This window comes from Myotis lucifugus, unplaced genomic scaffold (genome assembly GCF_000147115.1).
Source record: "Myotis lucifugus unplaced genomic scaffold, Myoluc2.0 scaffold_629, whole genome shotgun sequence".
NCBI lineage: Eukaryota > Metazoa > Chordata > Mammalia > Chiroptera > Vespertilionidae > Myotis > Myotis lucifugus.
The window spans coordinates 246,888-255,818 of NW_005871677.1; positions in this window are offsets into that span (position 1 = coordinate 246,888).

Consider the following 8,931-nt stretch of genomic DNA (forward strand, 5'->3'; position numbering starts at 1 on the left):
GCGGGCGGCCGAGGGGTGCAAGTCGTGCTTTGGGGAATCCGGGAACGCGTGCTGGCGCCCCCGTGCGCCGACGACCCTGGCCCCTGGCAGACCCCGACGGGGGTCTCCCGAGGTGGCCGGCTGCGTGCGTGGCGCTGCCCGGAGCGGGAGTGCGTGTGAGTGTGTGTGTGCGTGCGCGCGCGCTCGGCTGGGGTGCGGTGGGCAGCGGGACTCCCGCCGATCTGTGGGCCACGGTGGCTGCACCCGACCGGCATGGCCTCTGGCAGTGTTTGCGGGGGTGAGAGAGTGGCAGAGGGTGACCCAGAGGGCGCAGAGCCGGGACCGGGTCCGGTGTTGCTCCCAGGGGCGGGCGCAGCGTTTCCCGAGGGTGGCAGCGGCCGGCGTGCGTGGCAGCGGCCCCGTGTGCGGCCGGGGTGCCCAGGGCGGGCCGAGCGGCCCGGGCGTCTCCCCAAAGTCTTTGTTCAGGCCTCACATGGGAGCGGGGCTAAGAAAATGGCGGGGCTCCCAAATTTCGGAGGGGCAGAGGAGGGAAGAGGAGGGGAGGGAGGGATGGGCCCGCTGCCAGCCTGGGCCGCGCCTCTCCACCGACCCTGGACGACGACGCTGCGGGCCCCCCTCCAAACTTTCCTCGGCGCAAACTTTCCGGTCCCCGCTTCCCGGGCTGCCGCGCGCCGGACCGGGCGGGCCGGGGGAATACCGTCCCGCCACCCAGAGGCGGGAGGGCGGGAGGCAGCCGTGGACGCCCCGACAGTGCTGCGACCACGCGTCGGGCCAACCCCGAGCAAAACAGCGCCGACCTTGGCGCGCTGCAGAGCGCGTCCCGCCTCCAGCGAAGTTCCCTGAGCAGCGCTTGGCGGAGGCAAAGGCTCCTGGGTGCCTGCCCTGCTACCCCACCCCAGGCTCGCAGAGGGCACAGGAGCTGACCAGAGTCCCGCAGCGGCCTTGGCAACGCTGCCTGTGGGGCCAGGCCTAGTCTGGCCACACAGGCTCTGCAGAGGGGACGCCTGGGGGCTGCCCAGCGGTGCCTCTCAGCAGGACCTGCGTCTGTGGGGAATCTATAGGCCAGGCCTGGGGTCCCCAGTGTTCCCTCTGCCAGTCTGAGCCTTGTCAGCCATGTGCCAAGGGTGCCCACAGCTGGGAGCGGGAGTCCACGTGAATGTGACTGCTAGTGGGCCTGCTAGTGGGCCTGGCGTGTGGCAAGGGGCAAGAGGGTATGTCTGTGGCCACCCCACTCTTGTATCAACTGATGCAAGTGTGTGTGTGTGTGTGTGTGTGTGTGTGTGTGTGTGAGAGAGAGAGAGAGAGAGAGAGAGAGAGAGAGAGAGAGAGAGGCTGACTCAGTTGATCTTGGAGTCTGTGTGTGGCTGCAGTGGGCTGGCCATTGGCAGGCCTGTGTGGCATGGATGTGTGTGGGTGCCCGGGAGCAGGTTTTCCTGTACAGGTGTGAGTATGTATTCGTGAGGTGCATGTTTACACATGTGTATCACAGTGTGAGTGCAGGTGTGAGCAGGCGCTCTGACCACTGTAGCAATTTGGGGACCCCCACATCTGTGCCTCTGACTGGCCAGTCACCCCATCTTGGGCTTCCACACGACGTTCCTGTCCACCTAGCTGGGTTTGAGCCATGGCTGCCTTTGGGGCTATGCTTGGGCGGCCTGCGTGGCTGGTGTTTAGGGCCTGGTGGGACCACGACGCCACACGGGAGCAGCCCCTTGCCCACCTGCTGCCAGCCCAGCTTCCTGGCCTGCCCCCTGAGGCCTGGGTGAGATTCTAGGCCCTCAGATGTCACAGTGCCCTGGGAAAGAAAATGCCAGCCGGTCCACTGTGCCAAGACTAGGAAGGGGCTGGGGCAGCCCCCAGGCGCGGGGTGATGGCCAGGGCTTCGCTCTGTGACACTCCAGAAGGGAGCGAGGACTCAGCTCCGCCACAGGCCCCGGCTGCGAGTGTGCCGGGGTGGCTGGGCGGGTGGCTGCAGGCTGTGGGTCAGCAGTCTGTCCTTCCTGAGAGCGACATCTCTTGGATCCAGAGTCTGTTTTTACAAAATTTTCTGCTTCCATAGTTTGCTCTGATAGTCCACCCCCCCCCATCCTCTCTCTCTCATTCTCTCTCTGTCTCTCTTTGTCTCTGTCCCTGTCTCTATCCTTCTATATCTTTGACTGTCCCTGTCTCTCCCTGTCTGTCTCTGATTCTGCTCCCCCCTCCTCCACACATCTCGGACTCTCTGTCTCTCTCTGGCCTCCATCTCTCCCTCTCTCTCTCTCCCTTTTCTTTTTTCAAACCAGAATTGGCTTCGATTTTAAAGTCAATAAATGATTGAGCAGGAACGAGCTTGGAGCAGCGGGGCCCTGGCGGGGGAAAGGCACTGTGGGCGAGGGGGAAGGGGGTGGAAATCTCCTTCTGGAAAAAGCATCGAAATCCAGGGCGGCTGGGCGGGGCGCTTGCTGGAGCTGCTGGAGCCCACTACAGCTGCAGACCCGAGTCCTCAGTGGAGGGGCCAGATGGATGGGACTCCCCCTCCAGATACACAGACGTACACCAGAATGTAGACACACACATACACCGCCACCGCCACCAAGCTGGCGATATACATGACCTGCTCACGTTGATGTCCAGACACACGGCCATTGGTAACCCTATGGACACAGGAGACGGGGACCTGCATTCCCTCCCCACCCAACACACGTAAACACACACACACACACACACACACACACACACACCCTTCACAATGAGCCGTGTGTATCGATATCGGCTCACGGACACACGACCATACTTCCCAGTCACACTCGGATACAAACCGACGCGAGTATGTTTTCACCCCCACGCTTGCCCACACAGACTCAAGGACGGACGGACGGATGGATAGAGGGACCCTTTTCCACAATGCTGTTGGCTCACCCAGGTGTGTACACAGATAGGCACATGCTCTCAGACATGCACGCTTGCCGACATTCCGTGCCACGTGGCCACACGAGCAACGGGGTGCTTTTGTACCCTTATTTCTGTGAAGCCATGCACAGTCATTCCAGGGGAGGGGGGTGGGAGGGGGTCTCGCTCAGCTCTTTCCCTGGGTCACTGTGGCCACCTCTCTGTCCCCATGAGGCTGTTGCTCCCCGTGCCGAACCCACATGGAGCCTCCTTTATATGCACATTTTTCTCTCGGCGGTGGCCCTGCCGGCTTAATGCCCACAGCTGGGGTGGGAGGTGTGTGCAGCACGAACTGGGATGGGGTAGGCCACTCTTGGACCTGGGTTGGGCTCCATGAGATGTTTTGAGGCTGGGCCAAGCTCGGAGCTGAGGGCTCTGCTGGAGTAACGTAGGGGGTAGGGTGCTCCCCTCTCCCTGGGAGCTGGAGCCGGGGGTCCTGGCCCAGCTAGGAATGTCTTGTGTAGACTCCAGGGTTCCCAGATGGAAGACGGAGCCGAGGGTGAGAGCTGGGCTGTACCGTAAGAGCACAGGGTTTGGGCTCCAGCTCTGTATCTTCTAATGCTGTGACCTGAAGCACAGGATTTTCCTGGTCTATAAACTGGGCAATAATAGTGCCTGCATTCCGGGCTGTGATTAGGCTCAGACACCTAGCATAGGCTCAAAGGACAGGATGACTTGTAGTCATTTGTTTACCAAGCAGAGGGCCGCAGGGGTGGTGGGGAGCAGGGGGCAGGAGAGAAGAGACAGGGCCGGTGGGGACCGGATGCCTTTCTCGGGGGCTCTGGTTGCCTTCGCCCTTTCCCTAATCTTGACCCTCGTCATCACCAGGTCCACTTTGCGTCCGGCTTCTTGGGCCTCGGGCCGGAGTGTGCAGGAGTGTGTGTGCACACAGATATGAACGGGGCAAAGGGCGAAGAGCCCGGAGCCGAGGGTGGGTCCTGATGTGGCTTCAGGGGCACCTTTATAGCTCCAGGGTCCTCTCTGCACTTGCACCTGGGCCCGTCATCTGGGTGCACCGTGGGTTCAGGACGCACGTGTGGGACCCTGTGTGAGCGCTTGTCAGGGTCCGGTGGGTATCCTGGGTGTGTGCAGGGTGGGCGTGCGGCCGTGGCTGTGGCAAACCCCCCCTGGTGCTCAGTGTCTGACCTCTGGCCTTCACTGGGAGCCCAGCCTTTTATCTGCTTGGTCCCTGCCCGCTGCTCTGGAAGCACAAAGAATTTGGGGTCTTGCGTTTTCCTCCAGCTGGACCAAGAGAGGAGAGGAGTCAGGGATGTCTGTGCCTCCCTCCAACTCAGCGCTGAGGACAGGGCTCCAGCTGGGTGGGCGTAGAGGGGTGCCTTCACGTTCCCGCTCCCAAAGCTCTGAACGTGGAGGCTGTGAGTGGCTACCTGCTTCTCCCAGGTCTGAGCGTGTTCATCGGCATCTTGGGCCTCAGAGCCACCATTTTCTCGTGGACAGCCACGTGGCCGCGTGTGTCTGTGCAGGTCCCCTTTTCCAGTGTCTCCGTGTCTCTGAGTGTCCATCGCTGGGTGCTGCCTGTCTGAGGTCACCCCAAGCTCCATCTCTATGTATTTAGGTGACGGGTGTGTGTCACTGTGTGTGTCGGGTGCCTGAGGGGGTCTTTGTGTTACAGTCCCCTGTGGTGTGTCCCTGTACAACTCTTATCCGCTGGGTGTCTGGCCGCCCCAGGAAGGGCTGTATCCGTGTGCTTTACCACGCATGTCGACCTGTCTGCGTCGATCTGTAGGGCATACGTGTCATTGCTGTGCCTGTGAGTCTTGCCCCCATGGCACTGTGCATGCAGGGCTTTGTCCCTGTGACCATCGATGTGTGTCGCACCACACGAGTTCCTCTCCCTGGCCTCTCTCCGCCTCTCATCAGAGTGTGAAATGCCCTCTCTGGCGGTCAGGCCGGCGGCTGGGAGCATGCCGGCCTTTGCATTGCTTCCCATGAGGTTGGGCAGCCGTGGTGGCCCCGCTGTGGGCCCTGCCCGTGCCCCTGGCCTGTCATGGACAGAAGCCCGTTGTGTGGTGAGGTGCGGGTATGTGTTTGGGCCGCCCACAGGCCTCCCTCTGTCTGCCCAGTGTGCATTGATCTTGGCTTCTGCCTGTGTCTGTCCTGGCCTGGCCAGTTGGGGTGTTGGGCTGTCTCTGTGGGCCTGAGCCCGTCACCCCCAGAGCCGGGTCTGCCCTGGGTCCCACACCCGGGGCTGTCCCTCCACGGCTCCGAGAGCATGGATTTGGAAACTGAGGCCCCCTCTTTCTCTCCCCCCCTCTCTCTTTCCTCCCTCTCTTCTCCCCTCCTCCCGCTCCCTCTCTCCCTCTCTCCTGCCAAACGCGTCTTGGCTCTGTCTGAATATCTCTCCTCCTCGATTTTTGGCTCCAGCTCTGGGCGCGTTCACTAAAAGAAGAAGGACTGGCTCCCCCTCTCCCTGCCCCCCCTGCTGCCTCCCCCTTTCTGAAGAGCCCCTCTGAGAGCGGGAATGGCCATGTGCAGGGGCCTGGGCCCCCCCTGAGTGGGCTTGGCCAAGGGGGCATAAGCCTGGTGGGTGAGGGGGCCGGGGGGACTGGTCCTGGCAGCCTGAGGGTGCAACAGCCAGGGTGACTGTGCTGCCGGTGACTGGGCAGGCGGGTGGGTGGGTGGGGAGGGGTCGGGGGCACGGAGCTGGGGTGTCTGGCTTCTGGTGGGGCTGGCAGGCCTCTGTGAGGCGCAGCTGTGCCCAGAACTCCGAGCTGCGTTTGCCACCACTACCAATGTGGCTGCGCCAGCCGGGGAGGGGGAGGCGGGTGGCGGGCACTGCGGCGCTCCGTAGCCAATCAGAAGCCAGGGTTGCACTGGGGAGCTCTCCCCCCACTGGGCTTCACCCTGAAGGGAGCCAGGGTGGTGGCCAGCAGTGGGCAGGGGGCAGTGCCACCACCACTACTGAGGACCCTGCTCCCTTGGCTGACAGTTTGGTGCCAGCCTTCCTGGCACGGATCAGGCAAAGGGCGGGGGTCTATCCCCACCTGAATTGGAGGGAGCCAAGCCAGAGGCAGGGACAGCACACCCCACCTCCTTGGCTTCAGGAGGCAGCAGGAGCTGGGGGTAGGGGCCAAATCATCCAGGAGGGTCTGTCCAAATACGGGCTTCAGTCAAATCACCTCGGGGCTTTATTTCAGGTCCATCTCACACCAAGTCGCACTCTCTCCCTGGCACACGCCGGCACAAAGAGCCGCGCTGTCACACACAGGCACAGCACACCCTCACACAGCACACCTCCCTCAGTCGGGCACACACAGGTGTCCCCACACGAAGATGCTCGTTTTCACACACGGACACCTAGACACACCCGCCACACCTGAACACATCGGCTCAGGAACACCCTTGTGGGGGGAGACCCGCAGGCACACATGGTTATACAATAACGCGCCGTGAGACACACAGGACAGACACACTGCTACTGCCAAACACACAGGAGTGCACAGACCCAAAGACACTCAGCGGGAAGCACACGGCATGAGCATGCAGTCATGCTGTCGGACCCCCAGACACGCACACAGGAGCGCCCACCCACCCCCACGACCATGAGGCACACACCAGCCCACGCACGCATGCACGCAGTATCACACGGAGACACTGGGTGAGACACACACACTTGGCTGTGTCTGGAAACATTTCTGGTCGTCACACTTGGAGGGGGTATGCCCATGGCACCTGGTGGGTGGAGGCCAGGGATGCTGCCCAGCACCCTACAGTGCACAGGGTGCCCCAGCACAGAGAATGGTCCCCAAATGTTGTCAGTGCCAAAGTGGAGAAGGTCAACCCTAATATATTGTCAGACAGATAGTAACACACACACACACACACACACACACACACACACACGCAGGCAGGAGGCCAGCGGACACAGTGTCTCACGCCGTCTTGCTCTCCAGGTCCAGGCACACATGGTGTGGCAGGTACACAGTCCTGCGTCGCCCCAGCACACAGGGACAGGGGTCACACCCACACACACAGTCACACCTGGGTCACACCTGGTCTTGCTTGGAAATAGTGCCTGAGAGGTGAGACCCGCCCTCCTCATCCCGCCCCTCTGCCTGCTGGTCCCCTGGCTGTCTCTGAGCAGCAGATTCAACCACCCCGATCTCTTCCGGTGGAATTTGAAGCTCTGAATCCCTGCGCTAGTTTGTTGAAGCCTGGGAGGCCACGTGCCACCCCTGCTCAGGACACGCCGAGCCTTCTGGGCTCCGCAGTGGGGCCAGAGGTAGGCCCAGTGGCCGAGGGCCCCACTCTTGCTGTCCTGCTTCTGGCATCCGTCAGAACAGGCTGGGGTGGAGGCGAGGCTAACTCCTGAGACTCATCCTCGTCCTCGGCACTGACTCGCTCGTCCTCTGGCCTCTGACTCCTTATTTCTGACTCGGGAGAAAGAGCGAAGAAAGACAGCGGGCAGAACCACACCGGGAGAAAGCCCTTTGCAGGATAACAATGAAATGAGTGTTTCTCCTAAAAATCAGAGCGATGGCTAAAGTGTGCTGTGTGCTCACGGTGTGGCCCCCTGGGCTGAGAGCCTTCCCAGCTGGGCTCCCCGAGTCCCTCCACGTGAGGCAGGTGTGGCAGGGTTAGCTGTGCTCGCGTGTGTGTCTGACAGCAGGGCAGGGTTTCTCACTTCAGCACTGTTGACATGTGGGACGTTTGCACATTATTTTGAGAGTGGGACCTCTGAGCCAACTTCCCGGGTTTGAAACCTGGCTTTGCTGTTCACTAGCTGTGTGACCTTGGGCAAGTCACTCAACCTCTCTGGGCCTCAGTTTCTTCTCACAGGGTTGTGGGAAGGATTAGAGAAGTTGGTTTACAGAATGTGTTTTAAAACAATGCGTGTCGTAAAGTAAGTGCTTGATCTTGTAGATGAAAAACAACTCAGAAAAGAGCATCCAGTGCCAGGGACAAGGGCTAGGAGGTGGTGGAGCCTGGCCCCTCCTCTGATCACCGTCATCCTAATTCCTACTGATGGGAAAGAATTGCAACTTACTCTCTGACCTTTCCCAAATTTCAGTGTGGTCCTGCATGTCCCCATCCCCCCGTTTGAAACTGGCCCCCGCTGTCAGCCCTTGAACCCTCCTTACCACTCCGACCTTCAGGTCTTCTTCTGTCCAGGGCTCAGAATGAGAGTGGAAGGTTTTCCACCTCCTTTTCACCCCCACTGGCTAGACTTGCCCTCACCCCCAGGGGGGCCTGACACCCTCTCCCACACCTTGCTGGGCACCCAGCCGGAGCTTGTGTGCTGGGGGTGCAGGCAGGGGCCTGTGCATTCCTTCGGCAAATATTTACCGAGCACCTCCTGGGTGCCAGGCTCCGTTCTGGGCCCCGGGGGCTCGGTAGGGAGCAGCATCAGCCAAGGTGCCAGCTCTGGTGGGAGGGCAGACAACGGGCCTGGTCAGTGAGCGAGTGTCCAGTACTGGAGAGGGCGACGTATGGGGAGAGGAGAGCAGCTAGGACCTGCTGACGTGCCCGGCAGCTGCGTTTTCAGCAGAGGTGGTCCGTGAGGCTGACTTTCAGCTCAGCGTTGCTCTGCCACAGAGGGAGAAGTGCAGGCCCCTTTCCCCCTCAGAGGGGCAGTCTGGAGGTGAAGGGTCTGTGGCTCAGCACAGTCCCTCCACCGTCTTCCCGGAACACGTGTTTTTGCTGCAGCCTGAGGCCTCCCATTATCCGTACTGTGGATAAAGCCTACGCTGCCCACCCAGGACTTGGGGACAAGATGGCCGGCGCCCCTCCTGTGCAGAAACCGGGGCTCGATGGGCACTGGGCATTCTCAGCCCTGCCACTCTGCGCTTGGGGGTGGGGTGGGGCAGCTGGCGGCCCAGAGTGGCACTTCCACCTGGGCCCCTTGATTTAGCTTCCCCGGGGCGGGCCGGTTTATTTTTACCAAAGCCCGTCACCCTGGCAGTGCCAGGCAGCGCCATCTTTGTAGGGTCTTGGGGAGCTGCCCACGGCTTGGGGAGACCTGGCTTTGTCTGCTGGACCCCC